Raw genomic sequence first — 16,903 nt, forward strand, 5'->3', positions numbered from 1 at the left:
AAAGTGGTCGCAGGACGAACATGACTCGAGACGGCGGTGAAAAATCCGGTGGAGTGTTCTGTGGTCAAGGCAGAAAACCGTGTGGCCGGCCAATGGGGTCTGCCGCGAGGAAGAACTTGCGTCGAGTAGCCAAAATTGAGGATGGGAAAGGCGGTGCCGTTGTTTCTAACTGTCACCACCGTATAGGTAGCGCGACGTTGCGTGTCATGGCGACCTCAGGAATAGGGCAGGCAACGTAGTCGCCGTCGGGTAGGGGCGGAAAGGCTGACAGCTGGACGTATATTGCGGCTTGCGGAGGCAGTCGAAGAAACTTGACGGAGCGTAGCCGGGGTGGGCCGGCATCAACGTTGTCGGGGCACGAAGGAAGTTCTAGCCGGAGAAGGCCCGCGGAGCAGTCGATAAGGGCAGCGTGAGTGGACAGAAAGTCGATTCCCAAGATGAGGTCATGGGGGCACTGTTATATAACAGCAAAAAGAACAGATGTGTGGCGACCAGAAATAGTGATGCGTGCAGTGCACATTCCAAGTAGGGCAGGTGTACTCCCGTCGGCTACTCGGACGGTAGGTGAAGTCGCGGGCGTCAGGACTTTCTGGAGGCGGCGCCGGAGGCTCGAGCTCATTACAGAAATTTGTGCGCCGTATCAACAAGAGCGGTAACTGCCACACCATCAACCAGAACTTCAAGAAGGTGCATCGGGTATAAGGGACAATCAGAGGATTTTCAGGCGGGTCGTAAATGCAGCGTCACCTCCGGGGGCTGCACTGGCTAGTTTTCCGAGAGGCGGCCAAAGGGAGACCGAGAGCGGCGAGGTTGGGGCGAGCGGTACTGACGGCGCTGGGGCGATGGTGAGCGGCCTATCCGGTTTTCCCTAGGAGGACGTTCAGCACTTGAGGCCTCAGGACGGAACGACGGGGCATATGGTGCATGGTCCGGGCGATTGTAAGTGTTTGGGCGATAGGACGTGGGCCAGCGGCTGCGGCAATGGCGGGCGATGTGTCCAATCCGAGAGCACGTGAAGCAGATGGGCCGGTCATCAGGTGTGCGCCAATCGGCTGGATTTCGATAACGTGGCCTGAAGGTCGTGTTCGGTCTTGCAGCAGCGATGACAGGGGCGACCGGGTTGGTAGCAGTATGACCGTTATCAAAGGTGGGTAAAATGCCCATATTCGCGACCTCTTGGCGAACCACGGCCTGAATTAGCGAAATCGGAGCCAGGTTGTTGCTTTGCATACCGTCATGAGGTGTAACGGGTGCCATGGCCTCAAGTTCTCGACGGACGATCCTGGTGACGTTTTCTGGAGCTTGCGCTTGCCGAAGCGTGGCTAAACATTCGCATGAGGACGTGGCAGCCGTATTAGGAAGTCGGTCGAAGCGGTGAGTGATACGTTGACTTTTGGCCAGCTCAAAACGACGACATTCAGCGATGACCGACTCCACCGTTGAGCAGTTCTTACACAGTAGCAGATTGAATGCGTCGTCGGCTATGCCTTTCAGTACGTGGCCCACTTTGTCCACTTCAGGCATGTCCTTGTCGACCTTGTTGCACAGAGACAACACGTCCTGAATATACGAGATGTACGGCTCCGTAGACGTCTGAGCACGAACTGCGAGCTCCTGCTTGGCCGCTAGTTGTCGTGCGATAGGTCTCCCAATAGATCGCGTAATTTCTGCTTACAGACGTCCCAAACTCGTCAGATCTGCCTCATGCGTCTCGAACCAGAGTAGCGCAGTGCCCCGCAAATAGAAGATGAGATTCGCCAGCATTATGGTCGGGTCCCACTTGTTAGTGCGGCTGACGCGCTCATACATTGCCAGCCATGCATCGACGTCCACGCCGCTGGTGCCGTTGAATGTCCCGGGATCACGAGGGTGCAAGAGAATGACCGGTGACGGGTCTTGGTCACACTGGGTCGCTTGGTCGGTCATTGTGGTGGCAGCAACGCGCCGTCCGCTGCGAAGATCCAGTTCCCGGTGTTGTAGCGAGCGTACCCCGCACGTCCACCAAAGATGTTATGGGGAGAATATATATAGAATGGATATATTTACAGGGTAAGGCGCACAACGCTGCAGCAATCGTTCAGGGGAGCGCGTGCACACCAGAAAAACCACCCGTCGTCGTCGTCATCGTCCAAGTACCGACCACAGGATCGCCGCTCGTGACAATATATATATATATATATATATATATAGTGGTAAGCTCCGAGTCAGGATTTAGCAATGCCTGTCGTATGCACTCCCATTTTATTCTTCTGTAAATTTCCTTCTCATTGCAACAATTTGCAGTAGAATCAGGGCACACTTGACTTCAATTAACCAAGAGAACAGGCTAGCCTCAGGAATGATTATTTCGTGATAGATCGCACCTATGTACTCAATCAGGTAATCGAGAAATCTGCAGAATACAATAAACCTCTCTACTGTATATGGCCTTAATAAATTATAAAAAGGCATTTTTATTCAGTAGAGGTACCAGCAATAGGTACCGCAACCAACGAGTGCAGGAAGCGTCTGTCAATATCTTCGGAAATATCTACAAAGAGCCCACAGCTACCTTGGTTCTCCACAAGAGAAGCAGAAGATTACCTATCAAGAAAGCAGTCAGGCAAGGAGACACAATCACTCCAATGCTATTCGCTGCATGCTTAGTAGACGTGTTCAAGCTCTTAGACTGGGCAGGCTTGTTAGTGAGGATCAAGGACGAATATCTCAGCAACCTTGTGTTTGTCGATGACATTGTCCTGTTCAGCAACATTGGTCACGAATTAAAACAAATGATTGAGGACCTTAACCGAGAAAGTGGAAGAGTGAGTTTGAAGATAAATATGCAGAAGCAAGGAAACAAGAATTCATGATCTCCAGTCAGCCTCTAGAGTCTGTACAGGAGTACGTCTATCTTGGTCTAAGTATCACAGGTGACCATCTTTACATATACGCATACCATAAGAAGCCAACAAACAAAGACACCAAGGATAATAACGGGACAACAATATGTATACATATATATATATATATATATATATACTCGTTGGGATGTCCACTGACCCAGCAGCAGCAAGCCAACGCTGGGGGGGGAGGGGGTGGAGGGGCAAAGAAAGAAAATGATCAGCTTTAAAACGCTATTTTACTCACAGTACGAATTAAAAGGGGAACTTCACTGATCGCTATTTTGGGTAAGTCCATACAGTGCAAACAAAGCATGCAGAGGCGCTGTGTAAAAGAAAAAAAAAGGTAATATACTGAACAATGCATACTGTTCCGATGCTTATTCACACTGCAGGTGAGGATGAAGTTGAGAAGGCGCACGTACAGGCTTAAGTCAGTTTCACGTGACGCGATAACAACGCGCAGTACCGAAAAAAACTGGATTTTGGTGCCACGCTTTTTTATCATTGTTAGGGTATACACTGAACATATATCGCATGTAGTGCACCGAACATATATTATGCATCCACGAAGCAATGCAGCGAGTAGCACGATTTATCCAAAGCATATACGCGTTTATTACGAGGAGTTTTCATTAAAGTTTGCTTGCAGCAATAACTCTTGCCATATGTTTGTTTGTAGAAAACTGAAAGTCATACAGAGGTGCTGTCTTTTTTTTTTTCTTGCAAGAACGGTAATCCTTGTGTATCTGGGGACTGGTTTATAAAAGCCGAGAGAACTGCCCTGAATACTTTCAACGTTTAAATTGCATCCTCCTGCGTGGCATTCAGGCAAAATGAATATTCAATCGTGGTAAAATGGAGTACCGATTTAAGTCTGCTGCGCACAACACAAATGAGCTAGTGCAATTTTTCCTGCACAGTTACCGCTGTACATAATAAATTTCACGCGCTATCTTTTTTTTTGCCTGATATTATTGTTCCGGTGCTTTTTCGTTTCTCTTAGTGAGGATATACCGGATTCAAATGTACTTTCACATGCACCTTCTCTTCGTTTGTGAGAAACCCAGATTGTTGGGTATCATTGCTCGTTCTTGTTCACACTATTGTTGCTTTTCTTGTACGCAGCAAGTACGAACTGATCAAAATGAGCACGGGTTTGCTTTCCTTAAAGCTTCGCAACCCTCGTATACAGGTGCGTATGCACAAGGATTGGGCACATGTGATGCGTACGGGCGAAAGGTTCAGCTGTTGCGTGAAGGACGCATCTAGGCTCATTTTTTGTGACAGTTTATTTTATTTCATGTTATATACGTTCTCGTTCACAGTCGCCACGAGTGGCTGATCCCAGCGATAAAGGCTACAACAAGGTCGACCTCAGCGCACGTGAAGGAAATATAACTCTTTTGTTTGACAGTGCTACATATTTCTGCCGGTATAGATTTCTGCCGGTATGATAAGCTCGACATTGAGCTCGACTCTCGGATAACAGTTGTTTTCAGCGTATCCTTGCTTTTCTTTTTTTTCTGCGATAGAAATATATACGGACACTCAATGCGTGTTCGTGCCATCACTGTTGTCGCCACCATCGCCTTGCTGTCTCGTTATCAACGGCGCATGCGCCACTTGAACGCCGAAGGTTAGAGGGTCACGTGGAGTGCGTCTGGCTGCAAAAACGACGAAGCAATGTGGAAGCCCGCTCAATCGGTTAGGTTGCAGAGCCAAGAGAGCGTTTTGCATTCCGCCGTAGGCCGTGAGCTCTTGTTTATTTATTTCCTTATTTACTTATTAATTCGAAAGCTTTACGTGGCTCATGAGGTGGGAAATCCGGCGTAGTCGGCGTGACCACGATGGCCCAAAAAGTCAAGTGAGCCAGTCGAGGCAATTGATGACGTCCATTAAGGCAAAGTTATTTAAACAGACTTAACTAAGGCGCAGTTAATTAGGGCAGGTTTAATTGGGATATAGTTTGTTACGGCACTCGAACCCACGACCTTTGGTGGTCGCAATGCTTTCGCATTCATCCGCATAGGGATAAGTGCGCTTTGAATTCTTATTTATTTATTTATTTATTTATTTATTATTTATTATTTATTTATTTATTTATTTATTTGCTTATTTATTTATTTCTTCTTCTTTCTGGGGTTTTACGTGCCAAAACCAGTTCTGATTATGAGGCACGCCGTAGTGGAGGACTCCGGATTAATTTTGACCACCTGGGGTCTTTAACGTGCACTACAACGCAAGCACACAGGCGTTTTTGCATTTCGCCTCGATCGAAACGCGGCCGCCGCGGCCGGGATTCGATCCCGCGATCTCGTGCTCAGCAGCGCCACGCCTTAGCTGACTGAGCCACCCCGGCGGGTTATTTATTCATTTATTTATCTATCTATTTATTTCTGATACTCTCAAGGCTCGGATGCATTAGAGAGAGGAGTATGCGTTTTGCGCACGCATACTATAGGCAGGCTAGCCTTCCACAATAAAAGCTCTGCCTCGCGCCCGTAAAGTCTGGCTGAAGTACGAAGTTGCACACAAGAGTTTTCAGTTCGTGCATGAGTACTACAGCCAACGCACGCACGTCTACACAGATGGCTCGAATACATCTGAGCAGTTCTCGTGGCGCTCCAGGTATATAACGACCAAGAAGAATAACACCGCAATTTGAACACAGCACATGTTGTGCCGTCTACGGTGCCAGAAGTGACGGATATATATGCGCGGTGCGGATTAGGTTATTGAGACGGAGAGTCGTGGTAAAGTATCCACGTTTTCTGAATCAAAACCGGCTTTATGATGTGCGCAATCGGTTGTCCGAGGGGCATCTCACGAGCAGCTGTCGTACTGAATCGTCAAACTTTACCACCACGCGCAACGAAAAGGCCGCGAAATTTTTCTTGTGGTTACCACGGTCATAACGGGATTAGGAAAAATGATTACGCGGACAAGGCTGCTCGAGCTTGACTTCAAGAAGACCACATCGTTCCCATTCCACTCTCTAGGACAAATCTTGCAAGGCAGTTTCGTTACCTGGCGCACAGAATATTGTTAGCAAGGCGAAACACGCCAAATATAAGGCCCACACTATACGCAAGCTTGTGAAGTGTCATGCTGTTTTCAACCACAATTCACAAGAATATATTCAAAACTATAGACGCACATCGTGTTGTTGAGAGTAGACGCGTGGAGTCCATATTTGTGGAGGCTGCGTAAGTTCCTGAAAAAAAAAATCGGTATTTCAAACCTGTTATGATGCTGCTGCAAAATTTAATGATGATCAAGATGCAGGCAATGTAGTAAAGCTGCATATTCATTGAACACATTTATTTGTGCCTAAAGAGACGCTGTAGAGAAAGGCCATCCTCACCTAAATCCTAGCCACTGGGAGCCGCAGAAAGGCGATGCGAACGCGAGCTTCCTTATTCTTGAAAATGAGCAGCCGAGATGTCATTCCGGTATTGGTGTGAAGAAACCTCCCTGCAGGCGGTGCGCTTTCACGCCTCATTATCTCTTTATCCGTCAAGTAGTAAGCTCGGATTTCTAAACCGTCGTCTCCTCTAACGATAGAGATTTAGACCTTAGAGAGCGCTTTTTTTTCACTCCGCAGGATCCATTAGGCCGAAAATGACGAAACACATTTCGTAACAAGCAGCGCGCAATGCTCCAGGTATGATACCATCGAGTCAATGAAAGGGTATCTCGCTATTCACACTCACGGGAACTTCTATTTACTATTTTTTTCTCTACTTCATAGACTGAGTGGCGAAATTTCGCCGAAGCCGCACAAAAGCGGCTCTCATGTACTCCTACACTCTCGCTGCCCCAGAGCTTCTCGTTTTATTTTTTTTTCCGAGCCCAACTTTTCTGGTCCTTCACTTACCGTACTTCCTCGATTGTAAAGGGCTCCCCAAGATTTTTCTCACTGCCAGCAATGGAAAACGCTATTGCCAGTACGGTAACGCATTCCTCGTTTTACATGAAATGCGAAATTCAAAGCCCTCGATTGTTTCCTCACCGTTGATTTATTCGTATCGTTCAACGTCCCGAAGCAATCCTGGGAGTACGAGATGCGCCGCAATCAAGGACTCCAGAATAATTTTGAATACCTGGGTCTTAAACGGGCCTCTAAATATAAGCGCACGAGCATTTCGCATTTGTCCGCCGTGGAAATGCTACCGCCGAGGCCGGGTATCGAATCTATGACTTCGTGTTCAGCAGCATAACGCCACAGCAACTGCACCAGCCTGGTTAGTTTCACTCAGTAGATGTTCATGGTAAGAGATAGAAAGAGCTACTTTTTCCGACTCGAAAGAGGGAGAATTTGAAACTGTGAGGCCGCTGAAGATACCATTTTGAATCCTGTTGTTGAGGTGGTTTCAAGTGATCAAAACCTCCCAGCACTCGCAGTACTCCGATGGACGACCTTCGAGGTTATTAAGGAGGATTTGAAAAAGGGGGGGGGGGGGGGGGGGGGGGTGTAATTGACACTTTACACTTAGTGTTGTTCCGCATACAGGTACGACTCAGTAAGTGGGACATATGTGATGAAATGTTCCACTCACAAAGTTGCACCTATGCGGGTCGAAGATATATAGGCGACGGCTCTTCTTCGGCGGAGTCTCTTGTCTGCTATATTTACATCGAAAGTATATGCAGACGGCACACGTTTGAAAGATGTCCGTGGCCCAACCTTCGTCAGCATTGTGGCATGTGCGTGGCACAGCCGACACGTTACTAAAAAAATCATTCCTTCCAAACATGTGGCTCCTGCATAATCTTTTCATAAACAACACCCGGACCCTACCGTACCATCCCTTCGAGCATCTATCTATCTATCTATCTATCTATCTATCTATCTATCTATCTATCTATCTATCTATCTATCTATCTATCTATCTATCTATCTATCTATCTATCTATCTATCTATCTATCTTTTCACAAAGGATTCATCAGGTAAGCGGAATATATTTGCGAAAATGTTCCACTTAACCTATGTGGAACGAAATTAGGAGTGCAGTTTTAGTTTCGTACTCAATTTTCAGGTGAAAATGCTATTTTATTTCATTTTCCCCCATGGCACTGCACGTTAGAATCCAGTAAGTTCGGTATATAATGCTGAAGCCGAAAAGAGGTCTCAACGAACTCAGTCTGAGCGCTGAATTTATACAAAAGCACGTGTCAACTTCTTTCTTTCTTTATTTTACTTCTCTAGACATGTTTCGGATTCGGGAAAAAGTCTCATGGTAGCGAAAAAAAAACGAAAAAAAAACTGTGGGAAACGTGTAGCTGCAATGGCGACAGAGACAAAGAGAGCCACTGAATAGAGCATTAGTCCCGCCTTTGCGTCTGATGATAAAGCCTAGGCATAAGCTTCCACTTCGCAGCGGTAAAGATACAGCCTAAAGAAGTAGCAGAGGGAACGCTGCTCTTTACTGAGCCGACTCATGAAAGTCACCTGGTATGGCCATGATTAGGTCTAGCAATGATATTAGACGCCTTTATTTTCCTTATACAATTAGTGACAAAATGATGCGATGAAAAGATGTAACTTCTTGCACTCTGTTTCCTTAAGGGCACCCTACTTGGGGCATTACACATGGGGGCGTAACACAAAAAGATAATTCCTGATGATGACTACGTTGTAGAAAACGTCGTGACTGCGTCAGTGAAGATTGATGGAATGTTGGTAGCTGCAGTGCGCTAACTGACTTCATTATTATTCCCATTAAAGCTGAAGCCCTCAATGGGGTCGTTACTAGATTATATCTAGGCCTAATATGGCTTTTTTGCCAGAATAAGGATGTGGAGAAATAATAAAAGTCGCAGTTTCGCACGGAAGGCGAAGCGTCGATTGCGATAGCAAATTAGTATACAGCTGTATGAAGTAAGGATAGTAGTTGTATCAGCCGTAAGTTAGTAAGCGAAATCGTGAAAGTTCGCATATACTAAATTAGCGGACATGGTTTCAGCGCGTACAGCCAAACAGAAACACAACTCAGTTGATAAGCGCGGACGCTCGCTGTCAAAACATTGGCGTGGGGAAGAACGGCAGCAGCAGCGAGCGAATTTACCTTCGTGCTGCATGTCGCTTCAACGGTAACTAAGCGGCGAGAACACAGCGCACACGAACCTATGAACCCTCGGCGCTTCTAGACTCTGTGCTCATCACAGATGGCTTTCAATCACGGCAATCGCGGTGGCTGCGTATGACGTTACTCAGCGCAGCCGCGTCATACGCAGCTGCCAGAGTAACTAGGAGTGCCAATTTAGAGAGAAACTTTCTTTGCCATCCCCTCGGATTTTGGCGATGGTCGGAGATCTTTTGCAGGTTTTTCGCCTGATAACCAAGCAACCATCCTCAATGACCAACAGCGCAATGGCAGTAAGCACTCCTGACTTCTGCATGATCAAACAATAATCGCGACATAAAACGTGTACATGTAATGTCGGCTCACAATTGCTTTAACAGCGGAGCTGTTTAGGTTTTCGTGGTGCCGTGTAGTGCAAACAAAAAATTTGGCCTGGCGATGACGTCACCGAGCGTTGCCTAGCAACCACCTCGCGGAGCGGCGTGTGCTTCGCCTTCTTTCCGTGCCGTGCACCTGTTGCCTTGACATGGGACGTTAAGGAGAGGGGTGGAGAGAATGCGCGCGCTGTGCGCGAGAGAGAGAAATAAAAATAAGAGTGAGAGAGAGAAAGAACTTGTAGCAGCACCAACGAGCAACGCGCAGAGCTGCTGCCGACGCCGTCCGCGTTTCCCCGCGTTCGCGCCGAACGCGCGCGGAGTCTGTGGCTGCAGCCGGCGCTCTGGTGGCGGCTGGTTTCGACCAGCCACGCCCCGGCAAGTGTGGAGGTGCACCTTGGCCGTGACGTCACTGGGGATATAAAGCTCGGAGCCGCCGCGATGGCGGCAGAACTCTCGTTGACTCTGTGGTGAGTGCATGTAGCCTAGACATGAGACGACCAAAGAAGATCCGGAACCCGAAGAACAAGCCGCTCATCTTGAAGCGCGTCGCACAGCCAATCGAGAATCTGCGCGTCGCGGCGAGCCGATTCGGCATACCATGCCTAATAGCACTTGGCAATTCCTAGCAAAACACTTAGCCAAGCCTAGTAATACCTGGAAGAAGATAGGTCGATCACCAGGTCCACTGTTTACTCCAGCCTTGCACCACTAGTGCAAACTGCCCACATTCTTCTTTTTTTTTTGCAAGAGCGCACGGATTCCGTGATATACTATCAATGTATTGAGGCAGTGATTTCACTAGTGTGTTTTGTATGTGTTCTACCGCTTCGTAGGTCATTCAGTACCTGAATATGTGCCATCATGGCGCGTCTCTCATAAGGAAGAAGGAAGGAAAGAGTGGAGAAGAAAAGGCAGGGAGTTTAATCAGTTAAGCACAACCGGTTTGCTACCCTACACTTGGGAGCGGGATGGACAAGAATGAAAGATGGGGAGGAGAGAGAGAGATATAGAGCACATAGCACAGCACACGCATCGTCAGTCACAGTCCGTCACTCTTGCGTGGTACGTGACATCACTGTCACAGCCGCTTGTCCAAGCCCGTTTCTTTCAAAAACCTAAGTAGTCCTTTCATCGCCTTCAGCTGTGATGTCTTCTGTCGACGACATGTGAAAATCATTTCAACTGACATTGGTCTATTGTCAAGGTGCGCTAGAACGGACGCCAGGGACTGTCTCTGAACATTATATTCAGGACAGTCGCATAGAATGGGTTCTAGCGTTTCCTCGCAAAGACAGGCATTGCAAAGAGCGTTGTCGGCCATTCCAATGAGAAATGAATAAGATTTCGTGAATGCCACCCCTAGCCATAAGCGATAAAGCAGAGTGGCCTCTATTCGGCGGAGTCCAGTTGGCATACAGAGATGCATCAAAGAGGGCAGGTCGTATTGTCGATTGCTCAGGTTGGTCTAGCTGTTTGGTGTGCACCATAGAGAGAGCGTGATCTCCTGTGCAAGCACTCGAAGTCTGCTGGCTGCGTCGGACCGTGAAAGTGGTATGGCCTCTTCCTGTGTGTCATCAAGAGCTGCCCGAGCGGCGTTATCGGCGTCTTCGTTCCCTATGACGCCGCTGTGACTTGGCAGCCACTGAAACGTCACATGGCTGTCCTTTCCCGCGTGATGTATGGAGTAGGTATCTACTATGGAACACGAGCTGTTCGTATAGCCCGTGACGCAGAGCTGATAGCACAGATTGTAGTGCTGCCTTTGAGTCACTCAAGATTGACCATTGTCGAGGGGGTTCCCAATTGACTAAACAAAGTGCAGCGCCGCCAAGCAGCTAGTTCCGCAGATGTCGATGTCGTTGGGTGGTCAGTCCTAAAGCTAATGGAAATTGCTCTTGCTAGGACAACCACAGCACCGGACGAACACTGGAGGTTTGCTGGAACCATCAGTATAAATATAAATATGTACACTGTCCGCATACATCTTGTGCAAAAGAAGCAGATACAGTTGTTTCAGCACAGGCGACGACAGCTCAGATTTTTTTACTGATTCCTGGTACACTGAGATATACTGTGGGGCTAATAAGACACCAAGGGGGTATCGATGGTTTAGATGCAGTGGTGAAACCCGAGAGAAGTTTGTCGTTGTACTTGACTATAGTTTTAGAGAACGATGCTTGGTGCCTGTCTGAAGGTAGTGTTGCAAGGTGGTGATAGGGGGCACGTGCAAAATGTCTGATGTGCGCTCTCAGGGCTTCCACCGTAATGTGAGTTTGCATTGGATGATCCCGAGCAATCGCAATAGTTGCCTCTGTTTACGTGCGTCTGGGCAAAACAAGGTAAACTCTGAGTGCTTGAGCTTGTGCTGCCTGCAGAACACGAATATTTGTCTTGCAAGTGTTGCTCAGTACAGGTAGACTATATCTTAGAAAACCGAGAAAGAGAGCTCTGTAGAGTTTCAGCATTGCGTCTACTGACATCCCCCACGTCTTTCCTGCCAAGTATTTAAACAACTGGGAATTTGCTGTAAGGCGCTGTTTTATGGAGCCCCGTGCGGGCTCCAACAGAGGTATCAGTCAGTTATTACACCAAGAAATCTGTGGGTTCTGACATAGGAAGTGGTCCGCCCATTGATTGAGATGACATAAGGCGTCATTGGTTTGCGAGTAAATGCCACTAGTGCGCATTTTTCAGGTGATATGCTGAGAACTTGTTTAAACAAGTAGCTCGCTGTCAAAGTTGCTGCTCTTTGAAGCCGCGCATGTATATGAAGACGTGTGACTGCCGAAGTCCAGACACAGCTGTCGTCTGCGTATATTGAAATCTTGATTGTAGTTGGCAAGGATTCAGCAATTCTAACAAGAGCGAGGTTGAATAGCGTCGGGCTGAGAGCACCGTCTTGAGGAACGCCCGTGCTGGTATAGCATCGCGAACATATATAGTTGGGCCATCGCCAGTTAACACAAAGAATGATCTTGCAGCCAGGTAACTTGCAATCCACAAAAAGACTCGACCCCCAAGGCCAACCTTCGCAAGAGCATCTAGAATGGCCTCATGTAATACGTTATCGTATGCGCCTTTCACATCTAAGAATAAAGCTGCAGATAAATGCTTACGAGACCTTTCATACTCGACATATGAAACGAGATCAATTACATTGTCTATGGAAGAGCGGTCACGTCGGAAACCAGCCATGCAACTCGAAAAAATCTTGTTGTGTTCAAGGTACCATTCCAGGCAGCCCAAGGATCATCCATTCCATTATCTTTCCTACACAGCTGGCCAGCGCTATTGGGCGGTAAGAGGTGAGCTCGAGTGGAGATTTGCCCTGCTTCAAGAGTGGCAACAGGCGGCTTACTTTCCATTCGTCAGGAATATTTCCCTCCTGCCATGAGGAGTTCTAAAGACTCAATTCTCTCCGTGCGGATTCTCCGAGATAGCACAAGGCTCGGTATGATATACCATCTGGACCTGGAGATGAAGAGCGCCTGCAGAGAGATAGTGCCGCCTCGAGCTCCTCCATTGTAAAAGGAACGTCCATGTCGGCAATCACGGGAATGGGGGACGTCACCTCGGGCTGGAGGATCTGGACGAGTCGCTTGGTCGGCGATCCGCACACAAAAGTCTTCTGCGACATCGATATCTCGCTGCCCTTGGAAGAGCGCGAGCGCCTTGAATGGAAAACGCCGTTCCGGAAGGCAACGCAGACCTTGCACCGTTTTCCAAGTCTGCGACAGTGGCTTGCGGGGGTCTAGTTTCTGGCAAAACGTTGTCCAACGTCCCGACGGTAACCTATCCATGCGACGCTCAATCTTCATTTGCATCCTCCTGGCTGCCCTAAGGTCATGGATTGATTTTGTACGCCGATATCGACGTTCCGCCTGGCGACGAAGTGCTCGAAGTCGCTCTAATACCATGTCGAAGTCGTTTCGCGTGGAAGAGATCGTCACCATGCGAGTGGTGTTTTGTATCGTACTTTTAATTGTTTGCTCTAACCCAGAGGTTAGGCCCTCACGGCAAGCATCTTCCATATCATATTTGAAGGTGGCCCATTGAATCGTCCGAATGGTCTTCCGTGGACCAGATCTAGACGACAAGCCTTTGATGCTAAGATAGGTGGGAATGTGATCACTCCCATGTGTCTCAATATCGGGAAACCACTTCACACATCTGGCGAGAAAGTTTGAGACGAAAGCAAGGTCGAGGCAGCTGCCGTATGTCACGCCTCGAAGAAAGGTGGGGCTACCATCGTTCAGGAGCGTAAGGTCATAGTTGTAGGCGATGCTTGCTAATCTTCGTCCTCTTGCATTTGCCCTTGTAGTTCCCCTTGACGGATGGTGTGCATTGAAATCTCCTATGATGACCCATGGGGCAAGACAAACACTCAAGATATCCGCTCATCTTTTTGTATCGAAATTGCTTGAAGGCGATATATACACGCCTATGAGAGTAAACAAGAGTTTGTTCTTTTTAACTGTGATGCATACATATTGATTGTCGCCGTGGGGCACAATTGGTTGCAAAATATAGGTAAGTTCACGATGAAGAAAAACGATGATTTTGCTGCATGCACCATTTGTTGAAGACATGATAACTTCGTACCCTGACAGTCTGATTGGTTGCGACGATGAGTGGAAACGCATTGGTGTACACAAACTGATGAAAATCTTAAACGCGTGATTTTAGCCCTCTGGCGTTCCACTGGATGACGGACGCTGCCTTGACTTTTTTTCGGAAGTATGGGGTATGGGTAGCCATCTTTCTAGTTGAGGGATTCAAGCACTGGGCTTAAGGCGTGCGCTTCGAGCAGACGTTGTCCCCATGTCCACTAAAATTGACCGGATGGCTTCCATGAGGGAACGCAGCACCGAAATGATTTGACGATCTCTTTTAGGTGAATTATCCTTGGCTGGAGAAGGCTCCGGTGGGGCCGCGACCTTCTGAGGTTCCTTGGCAAGGGAGCGGCTCGGTAGCGTAGGCCATTCCTTTATAAAGACAGATTCTTATCCGCTTCCTTCGTGGAAGTGGTGGGGCCTTTCGCGCCACGACTAAGTGGTGCCGCAATGGAGTGGGCACTATCACTTCAGGCATGCGCCTTCTTTGAAGACGTACGATGGTGCCGATGTTGACGCCGACGCCGGACTACTTCGGCTGCCTCCCTGTGGGTCGAATTGTCCCTGGCCATTTGCTTGAGAACCGCGTGCTCCTTCTTGATGCGGGGACAGTCTTTCGACTAGGCAGCGTGATAGCCGCTACAGTTGGCGCACTTTAGAACCGTGGCACCGCAGGTCTCATCTGCATGAGGTTTTGCGCAACGGGTACCCATTAGCGAGTTGGGACACACACCCTTGATGTGTCTTAGCCTGAAACACTGATGGCATTGAAGCGGCTTCTGGATGAATGGCCGAACCGGATGACAGAAATGTCCGACTTTAACGCGGGATGGTGTACAATCCCCCTTGTAAATTACTTTTACGCAGCGCGTATTCCCAAGGCGGCGCCCTTGCGTAATGATAGTGCCCTCGTTTGCCGGCTTGATGAGGCTAGGTAAGTCATCATTAGGAATTGCAATGCCGATGTCGTAAATTACACCGGCTATGGATGTATCGTCGATCGGGATAAAGGGGCGCATTTTTATGCCGCCTAGCTACGTGATTTCTTCAAGTTTTCCAAGCGCACTCACGTTGTACACGTCTATGGTGAGTATATTGTTCCATGGATTTAATCTGGTGTCTTTAATTTCATCCGGCACCGCACATTCTAGAAAAATTAATAGGGCTTGCCTGTTCAGCAATCGTAGGTTGCTTGAGTGTTCTTCCGGCATAAAGATGATGACGTGCGGCCAGCGCGCAGGCCTTGACTTCATAGTTGTACTCGCAGGAGTTGACGGCGATGTGTTGCCGATCTTTCTCTTCGCCCTCTTGCTCGGGACCGGTATGAAGCTGCCGTCGGATGAGTCGTCTTCCGACATAGAGTACAGCTTGGTGTCTTCGGTGTCACTGGGGGAGCCAACTTGCTTCCTTGTGGTGGAAGGCTGTGATGACTTCTGGACAGGCGGGCCTCTGGCATGCTCCGCATCCATGGCCGCAAGACGGGGAGGCGAGGCACCTTGAAAGGCGAACATTTCACCAAAAATTCAGAGAGCACTGAAACAAGTGTTCTGCCAAGAAGACCACGGGCTTAAAGCCAGCAAGAAATGCAATGTCGCTTTTTGCGACATCCATCCTAAAAGTGTCAGTACTACTTGAACTCATAATAAACGATACGCAAAAAATCGGGGACACAAGCGAAGAATACGTGCTTTTGCGCATCGTTTATAATGAATTCGTACTGACTTGCCAAACTTGCAGACCTTCTATTACTTCGAGTCCTGCACTTGGTTGAGAGTCCTGATCTCATCGGAAATTTGGTCTCCGTTGCCGCTATAAGCGAAGAGAGAAGTAGCACAGCACGGGATATGTCCCACACACTGATTAAGGTGCGTGACCAGATGATCAGCACGCTTGCAAATGCCGGACATGCTAACCACGGGGAGCACTGCTCAAGTTAATATATCTGTGCTTTATATGGGGAAGGAAACATATACGACGGAGCCTAAAAGAAAAACGAAGTACCTCGGAGTGCCAGATGAGAAAAAGTTGTCACCGACGGATACTTCGGTCCAGCCAAGAAACGATGAAGTTGGTGTAGTCACATAATATGTGGACGCTCGAACAGCGTTGGCGCCTCGATTTCTTATTTGCCGCTTTACTTGAAGCGTATACAGCATCCAAACGCAGCATTACAATGTGCCCCTTCAGTGCCATAGAATAAAATTTTCGGAAAAAGAGCACGGAAGTTATCAGCATTGATGGGGGTGTTCAGCGACGCCCTGGCAAACCCGCTGGACGAATTCTGACAAATCATAGCTGGGTAAGAATAAGCTCGACAATGGCTTCTCAGTGTGGCGAATACAGGGAGGAGGAAGAGAGCAAGGATAAGACTAAAATGAATCAAAATCAAATCAAATTATGGGGGCTTAAGCAAGGAGGTTTTAAAAAATGCTGGAGTAGAGATGATGTCCCAAAGGGGAAGGCCTGACCACCACCACCTTACCATAGGCACAAGAAAACGTTAGCGAATAGCGGAGAATATATCAAGCGCATTATTTCCACTTCGCGCAGGTTTTAGGTAGCTAATATTGCCGTACAGATATTTCTCGACGTATTTCTTTCTGTCACTCGTTTGAGAACGAAGCGTAAACGTCTTGGCAAATTTATGGCACATCATGATATCTATACGCAACGAAAGATAACATTTTACCCAGAAACCACGAGTTTTTATTTTCCAGTAAACCAAGCATTTGCGCAAACAGACCTAACAAACAAGCATTTACACTAACAAATGAAATGAATTGTGAGCGGGCTTGAGCTGTCGCGGCCCTCTTTCAGAGGTGAAGTATGGACAAGCTGTGGTTTCTTCTCGGCTGGTAAGAAGCTGCGGCGGCTGCCACTCCAGCATTTTTTTACGCCCTCTTTGGGTTGAACATCCCAAGGCCACACACAGACTGCGAAG

At 48.0% G+C, this 16,903-nt stretch overlaps 1 protein-coding gene across 1 annotated transcript in view; it reads left to right on the top strand.

The window, feature by feature from the left end:
* The window catches only part of LOC119436395 (choline O-acetyltransferase), a 222,309-nt gene that overhangs the window by 192,687 nt on the left and 12,719 nt on the right, over nt 1-16,903 (top strand). The window lies entirely within an intron of this gene.

Source organism: Dermacentor silvarum, chromosome 1 (assembly GCF_013339745.2).
Source record: "Dermacentor silvarum isolate Dsil-2018 chromosome 1, BIME_Dsil_1.4, whole genome shotgun sequence".
NCBI lineage: Eukaryota > Metazoa > Arthropoda > Arachnida > Ixodida > Ixodidae > Dermacentor > Dermacentor silvarum.